This window comes from Lathyrus oleraceus, chromosome 4 (assembly GCF_024323335.1).
Source record: "Lathyrus oleraceus cultivar Zhongwan6 chromosome 4, CAAS_Psat_ZW6_1.0, whole genome shotgun sequence".
Lineage (NCBI taxonomy): Eukaryota > Viridiplantae > Streptophyta > Magnoliopsida > Fabales > Fabaceae > Lathyrus > Lathyrus oleraceus.
This window is the reverse complement of record NC_066582.1, coordinates 145,158,709-145,170,261: the sequence shown is the minus strand read 5'-3', so window position 1 is coordinate 145,170,261 and position 11,553 is coordinate 145,158,709. Positions and strand designations below refer to the sequence as shown.

General features: G+C 36.2%; 1 non-coding gene across 1 annotated transcript; it reads right to left on the bottom strand.

The window, feature by feature from the left end:
* Positions 1–11,189: 11,189 nt before the first annotated feature.
* LOC127076959 (small nucleolar RNA R71) lies at positions 11,190–11,296 on the bottom strand. The gene has a single exon (XR_007786964.1). It is a non-coding gene; the product is annotated as a small nucleolar RNA R71 (small nucleolar RNA).
* Positions 11,297–11,553: the final 257 nt, after the last annotated feature.

The window sequence follows — 11,553 nt, the reverse complement described above, 5'->3', positions numbered from 1 at the left end:
AAGTTGATTAAGAAAATGTTTTGAAAATAAATGGCATAAGGCCAAAGTTTCTACTCATTAAAACAAGTCTAAGTTGAAAACACAAACAAAGAAGGTTTTGAAATGAGGGAGAGATTTTGAAATTTAAAAAGGAAAGGAGGAGATAAAGGGACTATCCTAGACCAAGTTTAATAAGTTTAGAGTTGAAAAGATCTAACCCATGGGATGCATCCACAAGACAAGAGTGTCAGATAGAAACCCAATTCCTTTGGACTAATAAGCAAGCAACAAGCATAATCATCCAGTCAATTGAGAAGACCAAATGGCAGCAAATAAAGATAGCCAACATGAAAGCAAACACTCCAAAAGCAAGCAGTCTTCAGTGTCTTCAAATGTATTAGATGAAATATTCCTTGTAGAAAAATCATAGAAACAATCATCATATATAAACAATAAGATCAAGATATCAACTCAAGTATAGAGACAAAGTAACAAATAAACCCATGGAATTATTAAGGCTTGTGTCAGATGAATGACATTGGCTAAGTTTCTTCCATAGCTCAGGAATGTTGTCTACTCTAAGTCCATAGGTCCAACAGTCCATCAATATATTTTTTAGGGTTTTTGTTGTTATTAGGTGTTTTAAGGTCCTAAGACCACAAACAAAACAAAATCACAAGCACAAAGTATATCATATGCACAAATACAATGGCTCAAGTGAGCAAAGTAAAAATGACTGAAATGTAAACATCTTGCATGAAATGTAAATGGAAATGAATGATAAAGTACAAGAATTTAAATTGCATTAAAGTAAATGACATTAAAAATAAAGTCAATACAAAGAAATGTTAGTGAAAAGTTAGTGGAAAAAGGGAATTATTTTAAGTCATTCTTTGGAGAACACTCAACCATCCACTCACAAGCATGAAGACATGAACCAAGACATCATCCATGGGAAGGGATCCAACTTGGATAAATCAACAAGTATGCCACTAGCTTTCACATATGGAGAAAAGGTTAAGTCTTCACACAATACCATGAAGGATGGGAGACTTGCAATCTCACTTACAAAAATGATATGCCTTTGGGACAAATATAGCTCTATGTTAAGCAATTGTAATTAGACTTATATAGAAGTCACAACTATCTGAGATTGGGTAATAGAAATATTGGTGCTAATGCATGCTAGAGACAAGGTATAATGACCAAGCTCCTAAATCATACTACACACAAAAATAAAATGGGATGGACCTATCTCAATCAAGCTTATGTTGATTCATCTGACACAAGGTCATTGATGAATCAACTAGCTTTTTTTTATTTGTTGAGAAATCATTGGTCAATGATGGATTGGGAAGAAGGAGATAAAGATGAAGAGATGAAGTGAAATAGAAACCCAAATTGATCAAGGGAGGAACTTCATCTGATCAATACTATCCATTCATCTTGAGGGATGAAGTTTATACTTCATCAATCCCCTAAATCCAATAGTATTGATCAAATTGGAGCTCAAATCAACCAAGATCAAGGCCAAACAGAAGATGAAACAACACAAGATCAATAAAATAGCTCAACATAGTTTTAAAGCAATTAATCAAATTAAAATCAATTTAAAAATGAATAAAAATACATTTAAAAAGGGGGAAAACCTCAAATTCCTTCAAATCGCCAAATAAATGACCAAGGGATTTATCATAGGTCAAACAAGGTCAAAGGACCTTTGACTAATTTTTTTGGCATTTTTGAAAAGTCAGAAGTATTTGAAATCAATTAAAAACAAGTAAAAAATAATTTAATTCACTAAAAATATCAAATCCAATACAAAAAATAATTTTAATTCAGAAAATGGAAGAGGAAATTATTTGAAAACTTTTGGTGAAAGTCCCATATGTTTTGGATCAATATTGAATTTATAATGAATTAAATAAGAAAATGATAATTAAAATATTAAAATAGAAAATTAGTTAATTCAAAAAAACGAGGGCCATCGGATCTCCCTTATTAATTGAGGTGGAAGATCGGATGGCCAAGCGTGTGTCATCCATGGTGCACCCTAGTCAACGCGTATGCAAACATGGTAATTAGATTGGATGGCCAAGATTAAAACATGTGGACCAGATCTGATGGCATGGATTGCACCAGCGCACCACCGGACTGGTGACAGAAAATGTTCATAAAAATACATGATCCATATACTATTTTAAAGAGAAAAATATCAGGATCTCGAATCTGACCTTCATTTCCTCCAATTCTCACTATATAGAAAGATATGTGGAATTGAAAAATGAGGTATGCAAACTGAGTTGCTTGGATTCAACCTCAAAGCAACTCAATCTTATTGCCTACATTGGTAGGACTTCAGCCAACCACAAATCAAGCAAAATTATGGAGAAGTGAGAGAGAATCGAAGACTTGAAGTTTGAGAAATTTCACCTTCGTGTGATGAATTCTGAGCTAGATCTTGATGCAAACTCAATTGGCCTTGCTTCCTCTTGATTACAGGAGATGATTAGAACACAAATGGCTTTGAATCCTTGGAGTTTTATCTCAAAAATAAAAGGTGAACTAAAACTTGATTTCAAATGAAACCTTCAAGGTATTGGACATGTATTTATAAGCTTGTGAATTCATTTCCACACCATTTGAAAAATTGGTCAAAATAGTAACTTGTGTGAATGGGTGCATGGGCATGCATTTAGGCCCAAATGATGATTGCAACAGGTCCAAATTTGTGCACAATTGATGTTGATATCACTTCATGAAGCCATGCAATGTTGTTTGAAAATTGAGTTCAAAAGTTTCCAAATAGGGTCATGCAAAATAACCATGTGCAAGTTTTTCAATTTTGATCCAAATGGAAAGCTATCATAAAGGGGAACAACTTTGATGTTAGAACTTTTTCCATTTGAAGCTTGGATCATGATGAATTTTGGTGTGAAAGTTGTAAGAATCAAACATACTTGAAAATTCTCTAAGTTAAAAGTCAAATGACCCCTTTGTCCACCTTGAATAAATTTTGCTATGAGCTTCAAATAACTTTGGTTCCTTCTTCAAAGTTGTACGTATTTAAATTATATTCAATTTGGTAAAAAAAATTGACACCATTTGGAGCTTGCATGGTGGAGTTATGGATTTTAGAAGTTGAGGAAAATGCTTGTTCAATGATGATGGCCCAAAATGACCTATAATGTTTCCTCATGGCACATGCCCTTGAAAGTAGAACTTGACCTTTCTCAAAGAAGAAAATTTGGAGAAGACATCTTTAAATTAATCATGAAACTTGGATAACTTTCATATCACAAAAATTGAGCAAGTTATGGTTCTTGGAAGTTGACCTTCTATCTAGGGCACAAACAAAATGACCTATAATATTTCACCATAAAAAATGACTTTCCAAGCAAAATTAACTCTTGATGCCAACATAAAAGTTTCTTGGGATGTTATAAAGAGTAACGTTTCTCTTGGAATCATTTTGATATGACAAAAATTATAGGAGATAGGGTCTAGGGAACCCTAGATTTGACCAGTTGACTTTCTCTGGTCAACCTCCTTGAACCAACTTGCAAACTTGAAGTTCCTTTGCTCTTTGGGGCTCATGGAGGATCATATATGCTTATGATGATTTACAATGTAGTATCCCTTGATATTTTTGACCAATTGTTGAAGAAACTTGCTGACGAGGGCACACAAGATACCCAGATGAGTTAGGGCTTCCTTGACAAACAAGCTTCAAACTCTTGATGGATTCTTAATCAAAATGACAAATGAATAAAAATGGGATCCATATATGATGCTTTGAACAAATTTAGACATCTTCTAACTTTATCCTTTGCATTGAGGGTATCAAACGCTAGATGTGAGCTTGATGGGTCACATGTGGATGCACACACTACCTACAAAAGAAATAAAACTACATAGACATATTTTTGGATTTTGATTAGTAAACAAAAGAAAATAAAGTATGATACGATCACAAATGCTTAGTGATCTCTCCCAATGCAAACCCATGAATGATAGGTGAGGATGATACCAAGGTGTGAACCCAATGCTAATGCCAAGTCATGAGGGATCTTAGGGTCGAAAATTGGGGTCTTACAATTGTTACTCTTAGCCTTCTTTTCATCCAAAGTATAAACCCGGCCGACACTCTTTCCATGCATCTGAAACTTATTATGTGGACACTGGCTAACCATGTGACCTTCTATTTGACACTTAAAACACCTAATTATTGTTGGTGTAAGCCCTAGAGGCCAATACTTTTGGTACTTGTATCGAATTATTTATTAATAATAAAAGGATTTTTCTTTATTATGTTTGTTTAATAAAGTCCCTAGAATAGCTAGTCCATTTAATGTATCAAGTATGACTTAATCATGAGATCACATTAAACATAAGGACACTATTCTTAAAGTATCCGTAGTCGAGCTTTATAGTGAAGTGGGATAACATTAAAGCATTAAGACTATTATGTATATAGACTGATGATCACATCTCATGGATCATGGATAAGGAGTTATCAAGTCTTAAACATAGGTATGAATATTAAGAGTAATATTTATACTGGATTGACCCGCTATGAGAATACTATATTGAATGTTATGCAAAGTGTCATAAGTTATTCTCATGGTGATAATGGTGTATACCACCCTTCGACCTAAAACCACTATGGACCCTAGATGTAGAGTCAAGTGCCTTGTTGCTGATCAAACATTGTCCGTGACTGGATGACCATAAAGACAGTTGATGGGTACTCCACGAAGCATGCTAAGGGACATGAGTGACCTAGATGGAATTTGCCCATCCTGCGTAACAGGATAAATGTCTATGGGCCCAATATTGAACTGGACAAGGATGACACGGTCTATGCCTTGTGTTCAATATAGACATAAGGGAAAAAGGGTAATTGTACACATAAGTATTATCACAAAAGGATTTGTCAGATCACATGACATTTTCGTGTCTTGGGTAGCAGTGATGTGTTGCTAGATACTGCTCACTGTTTATTATGTTAAATACGTGATTTAATATAATTGTCAATGCCGCGAAAACCTACAGGGTCACACACAAAGGACGGATTGATGAGAGATAGAGTAACTAAGGAACACCGTAAGGTACGGTGCACTTAAGTGAATTGTAGAACATCGTAAGGTACGGTGTACTTAAGTAGAATATGAAATATGGTAAGGTACCACGCGCTTAAGTAACTTTGGCATATTATAAAATATGGGCCACATACACTTAAGTGGGCTTTTTAGTTTGTAGCCCACACAAGTGGTTCTATAAATAGAACCCTTGTGCAGAAGCATTCATTACAGTTGCATTTTCGTTTTCTCTCTCTCTCTCTCTCTCTCTCTCTCTCTCACTCAAAGCCTTCATTCGTAGCAGCTAGCATTGAGATTGAAGGAATCCGTTTGTGTGGACTGAGTAGAGGCGTTGTCATCGTTCAACGTTCGTGATCGCTCCGTAGATCTGCATCAAAGGTTTCAATCGTCACAAGAGGTAACGATTCTATCACTGATCATGCCCATTCGTAAGGATCACTAAAGGAGAAATTATTAATTTCCGTTGCGTTTTGGATCTCCATTCTCCTTCAATTACACCACCAGTACACCTTCCAAAATGGAACTTCTTACACAATTAACATTGGAGAGACTGTGTAGGTTTTCATGATACAGTTGTTTTCCTTTGAAAGGTTGAGGTCTAGGTCTAAACTAATGACTTGGTCTTCCTTGGTTCTTATGGCCAACTCCATACTAGTCCCTCTCCTCTTAGACCTTCTTCAAACTATTCTCAGTCACACAACATTGTCTTCACAACTCTTTATAGGTAGTGAACCCTCTTTCTATTTTGGATGTCCACCCATAAGATTTCATAGGATTTAATCCATCATGAAATTCAGAAGGATTCATGCGAAAGAAATTACGACCTGTAACTTCTTGTGGATCCACTTCAGAGTGTAAACCACCATTCAATTGTTGCATCATCTGTTGCATGCATTGGTTATGTTGTTACTGCATATGTCGCACAAATTAAGGCCACTAAACACCATCATTGCCATCTGCTGGTTCTGAGTCTAAATTATGAGTTCTAGGCCTACCCGGACCTCTGCGTCTGTCAGCCATGATTCTGAATGTCATAAAAATATGATTAAGTTGATCAGGCTCAATACTATGAATATGACATAAAGAAAAATGATGACAACACACATATGAGGTAGAAGAAATACTCATAATATTTCATGGCTAGGTCGAGGATTTGACCTGCTCTGATACCAATAGTAACACCCATATATAATATATGTCTAGAAATACATATTGTACATAGTGTAATACTGGTACTGAAATACATAAGCGCCTAGTGGAAAGAATTTACATATTACATGCCCAAAAGAAAAACACTATTTGGCACTAAATATACACAAAGGTACTCAAAATAAAACTAGGAACTAGATCATTGTAGAATGATCTAAAAAATATCTACACAGCAGAAAAAGCCATCCAAAACATCAAATAAGCAAGGACATCACTCTATCTTGTCCTTACCCTTCGCCTGATCAGAACTATCTGAAAAATAATCAACAACATGGGGTGAGATAATAATCCTAGTGGGTTCCCTATCTTATGGGTCCACTCGGCTTTACAAGGTTCTAATTAGTTTCCAACTTAAGTCAACAAGGGAAGGAAGACTTAAGTGATGGGAAAAAAACCTCGCGATGTATGGCAACATGCTCTTGAGTTCTCACAACTCAAGTAAATCACTATTCAGATTCTTGAAACATTAATCCCTGTGCGGACCTACGTCTAGGGCAAGCTCAGCTCATGCATGCTTGTATGATTCGACTTTCGTGGTGGATATTAGGTCCTCTATGAGCTTCAAACTCAATCCAAGCGACCATCACCTGTATGGGCCTCTAACCCACTTAGGGTATCTTTCACCATGGGCCTCTCTCCCATGTATGCCATGGTTGGGGCTCAAACCCAATTGAGGCATGAATGATTGAAGTCACATCCCATTGCCTACTCATCTAAGCATATAAAATAGGGATGTACACCATCAAGGGTAAAACACTCAGAATACGTGATTAATTCCACAAAAAACATGACTGGATTCATGTATCACTAGGTGACTTCATTCACCGATATTTATACAATAACAACGTATGTTCCATAAAAAGCATCTCACTCTCAACTATAGCAATCATCCATTCACGACACTTACATAGGTATCATACGAATAAATGTCGCCTTCTAATGTTATCTAAGTTATATGTCTAACTTATAGCCTAAATAGATCACTAGGTTAACTCACTTGATTCAACATGTAATTCTCACATTTAACATCAGTTCAATACAAGTATAACATAAAAAGTGATTAATAGTTGATGTAATACATTTAGAAACCTCAAAGAAATAAGATTTGAAGTATTATGCATCAGCCAATCGATTGGTTAGGGAGGCCCAATTGATTGGTATAATTCACAATTCCATTTTTCAAAGAAATTAAGGGACCAATCGATTGATGTTGGGTGTCAATCGATTGATGTTGGGTGTCAATCGATTGACAGCTGAAATGTTTCCATTTTACAAAGTCAATGGGTTGATACAATCGATTATGGTCAGGTCATTTCAGAAGGTCTCGGAGCTTGAGAATGGTTGCAAAAGATTTAGAGGAGGCCAAAGGTGCTAATGGAATCAAGAAATTGAATTGAAACAAGCTAGAAATCAAAACACGATAGCTCAATTTTCTGGAAAAGTGTGAGAGTGAAACAGAGTTTCTTTGGCTCTCCAAAGCTTGGGAATGAAGCAAACATTCTGCTCTATTTATAGGGAAGTGATTTGTGATCTCATATGTGCCAAATGATGCTTAATTTGTGCAAAACGGATTTGCTCCTGATGTGTGAAAAGTGTGACCTGCAAAACCATCAAAACTCATCCAAATCATGCATTTTATGAGTCATTTAACTTCTGGAGACTTGATTAAACATGCTTAGGTACAAAACGCGTGGTAAATTGGCTTGCAATTGAGGATTAGTGAAGTTTAAAATCTGATCACGATGATTTCTTTAGTTCTAAGTCACCATGTTCAACTCAATGGGGCATCTTGCTCATGAGGCTTTTTGATCCCATTCTTCTTGAAGTTTGTTGACATCATATTAAAGATCACAATGTTATAAGAAATGTTGAATTTGTATGTTTGAGCACAAAGTTGTGGCATGTTGAAGTTGGCACAAAAATCTGGTAATACAACTTGAAAAATTCTAAGTCCCAAATGGCTGAAAATGACCTGTAATGTCTCACAAAATTCCATGGTCTTCCAAGCATAATTTGACTTTGATCCTTGAAGAAAACTTGTAGAGGGCATCACAAATGATATTGTTCAAAAAAGTCATCCTCAAATGTTGAAATTTGAAGAAGTTATAAACCTTGAAAGTTGAGAAAAAGCCATTTGAAAATAGGTCAAATTTCACTAAGTCCACAAATGACCTATAATGTGTTCAAAGTTTGATGATCCTCCAAGAATAATTGAATTTTGTCATGTAAAGAGAAATTGTATAATATATTAAGCAGAGACATATGAAAAAAGAAGCATTCAAAAATATTGAGGATTGAAGGAGTTGTGATCCTTTGAACTTTGACTTCAAATGTTGAGGTTTTGGTCAAACCTCTTAAAATAAACTTGTGTACTTGGACTTTTCTTGAATTTCAAGGTACATGGATGATCATATGAACTCAAAATAAGGTGTCCTTGAATGTATTTTGATCAAATTTCTCAAAGTTTGAGGTAAATTGTTGAAGAAGGCATGGAAATAAACACATGAACCTTTGACTTTTCTTGAGAAGTAAGCAACAAAACTTTGAGATACTCTTGATAAAAATGAGATTGAAAGATGCTTGAGAACCTTAGATATTGATGACACTGAAATTCACCGTATTTTCGACTCCGATTTCGCATGCATTTTAGTTGTTTTATTATTATTTTGTTATGTTTTTACTATTTTTTTCTTTGCTTTCAGGTTTTCAGTCTAATCGGAGCCCCGATCGAGAAAAGGAGTGAAAACGAGCTAAAAACCTAAAAATCAGCATTTTGCACTTGTGGCTCCCACTGTGGCTGGCGCCATGGGTCCAGCCATGACGTGTCATAGTTCAACTTCCCTCAACTACCACGTCTCCCACTATCTCCACTTGGGCGCCACAATTTACCCTTATGGCAGGCGCCATGGTGTTGTGGTGGGCGCCACAAGAAGAAAGTTTTTCCCTCCCAATTTCAAACTGAAGGGCATCCTTGTCATTTTCCATTATTTTCCTTGCCTATAAATAGAGACTCGATTTCATTTGTTTCATCATCCAAACTTAGAGCAAACTTAGTTATATCTAGGCATATATTCAGTATTGTAAAAGTGGTAATCGCTTCACATTGGGGTGTTGCCATAACTGTGTAATCGAGTCTGTAATCGAGTTTGGAGCACTTTGGAAGGAAGTTAATCCTGCCGCCATTTTCATTTATGTTTCGCACTTTATTCAACCCTCCGATTGGAGCAGGTTTTTATTACTTTAACTTTGTCTACTTTACTTTCCCGCATTGTCTTTACTTTCATTTATTTCTCGCACTCGCACTACTTTTATTTATTTCTCGCACTCGCACTACTTTTACTTATTTCTCGCACTCGCACTACTTTGTTTATTTCCCGCACTCGCACTACTTTTATTTATTTCTCGCACTCGCACTACTTTTATTTATTTCTCGCACTCACACTACTTTTGTTTATTTCCCGCACTCGCACTACTTTCATTTATTTCCCGCACTCGCACTACTTTTATTTACTTTCCGCACTCGCACTACTTTTATTTAAATTAAAATGCACCTTTACTTTACCATGTCTAGCTAAACCTATAAAGGTTAGAATGTAAGGATCGTAATTAGACCGATAATCCGTACAATTGTTCGTAGACACACTTAAGGGCTATTTTGATTTTCAACTTAAGTTTTCCCGCACTTAATTTCTGTTGGGTAAGATCGAAAGTCGTCCAACGTCCTTTTAAACTTAGTTGTTTTTAACTATTTCAAATACAGCGAAAGCGCTTTGTTTAGTTCATTAGGAGTTTTTAACTTAAAAAGAAAAGTGATTTTAAAACTATTTTCGGACGCGTTTATAAGTTTAAAGTCTGGTTCGTGAGAACCTCTTTTGGTTAAGAAATCCAGGTCAAAATACTTTTCAACTTAGTCAAGATACTATATTTCTTAAAAATAGGTTTACTACTCTAACGCAATGCGCGCCTTTTTATAAGTGACAATAAGAGGGTTTGATTATGGAGTACAGCTCGGTTCTGAATACGCGAAAGCGACGGTTCCCGTTAAATTAGTTCTTTTCAAAGTAGGAAACACTTCCCATAAGTAGTTCTATTAGCAAGTACTTGGATTATTAATTGATTATGTGAATTACATTCGAGCCTGTCTTTATTAATTGAATTTTATTTAATACTTTATTTTTCATTGTACACTCTAAAAACCCCTATTTCGATTACCTTAGATAAACACCGTAACAATAGATAACGATAGATTGACACTTGGTCTCTGTGGATTCGACAATCTTTTATATTACTCTGACGCATTCGTATACTTGCGAAAAGCACGCATCAAGTTTTTGGCGCCGTTGTCGGGGACCAATTTCGTCAAATTTCGTACCCTGTTGTTATATCGTTTAGACTTAGGTTATTACCCGACGGTCAATGCAAAGAACTCGCAGCACCGAAAGTTTAGTATACCCTCTGGCGGAACCTGAACGTTACGCTCGCGCACGTTTATTTTTCCACAGAATTAGGAGAGCTATGGCTGAAGATCAAAACCAAAGACCTCTTAAGGATTTCTCCCAACCATCCAACGAAGAACCTAGTTCTAGTATAGTAAACCCAACCATCCCAGCTAATAATTTCGAACTTAAACCCTCCCTATTGCAACTAGTGCAACAGAGACAATTCGCATGTCTCGCTACTGAGAATCCAAACCAACATTTAGAAATCTTTCTCCAATTAGAAGACACTTTTAAAACCAATGGAGCTTCTCCTGAGGCGATCCGTTTAAGATTATTCCCCTTCTCCCTCAGAGATAAAGCCCTATCTTGGTTAGATTCCCTTCCACCCAATTCCATTACGACTTGGGACAACCTTAGAAGAGTATTCCTTGCTAGATACTTTCACTCAAGTAAGACCGTTGTTCTTCGAAACCATATAACTAGATTCACCCAGAACCAAGGAGAATCATTGTTCGAAGCTTGGGAGAGATATAAAGAGCTGTTAAGAGCATGCCCACATCATGGTTTAGAAAATTGGTTAATCATTCAGACCTTCTATAATGGACTTCACTATAACACTAAGATGACCATCGATGCTGCCGCAGGCGGTGCACGGATGAACAAACCTTATCCTGAAGCTAGTGCCCTCATCAAAGATATGGCACAAAACCATCAATCATGGGGAGTCGAACGAGCAACAGTTGAGAAAAAGGAAGTCCAAGGAGGAGTACATGAATTAAGCTCTATAGACATGATGCAAGCTAAAATGGACGCGTTAGCCCTTA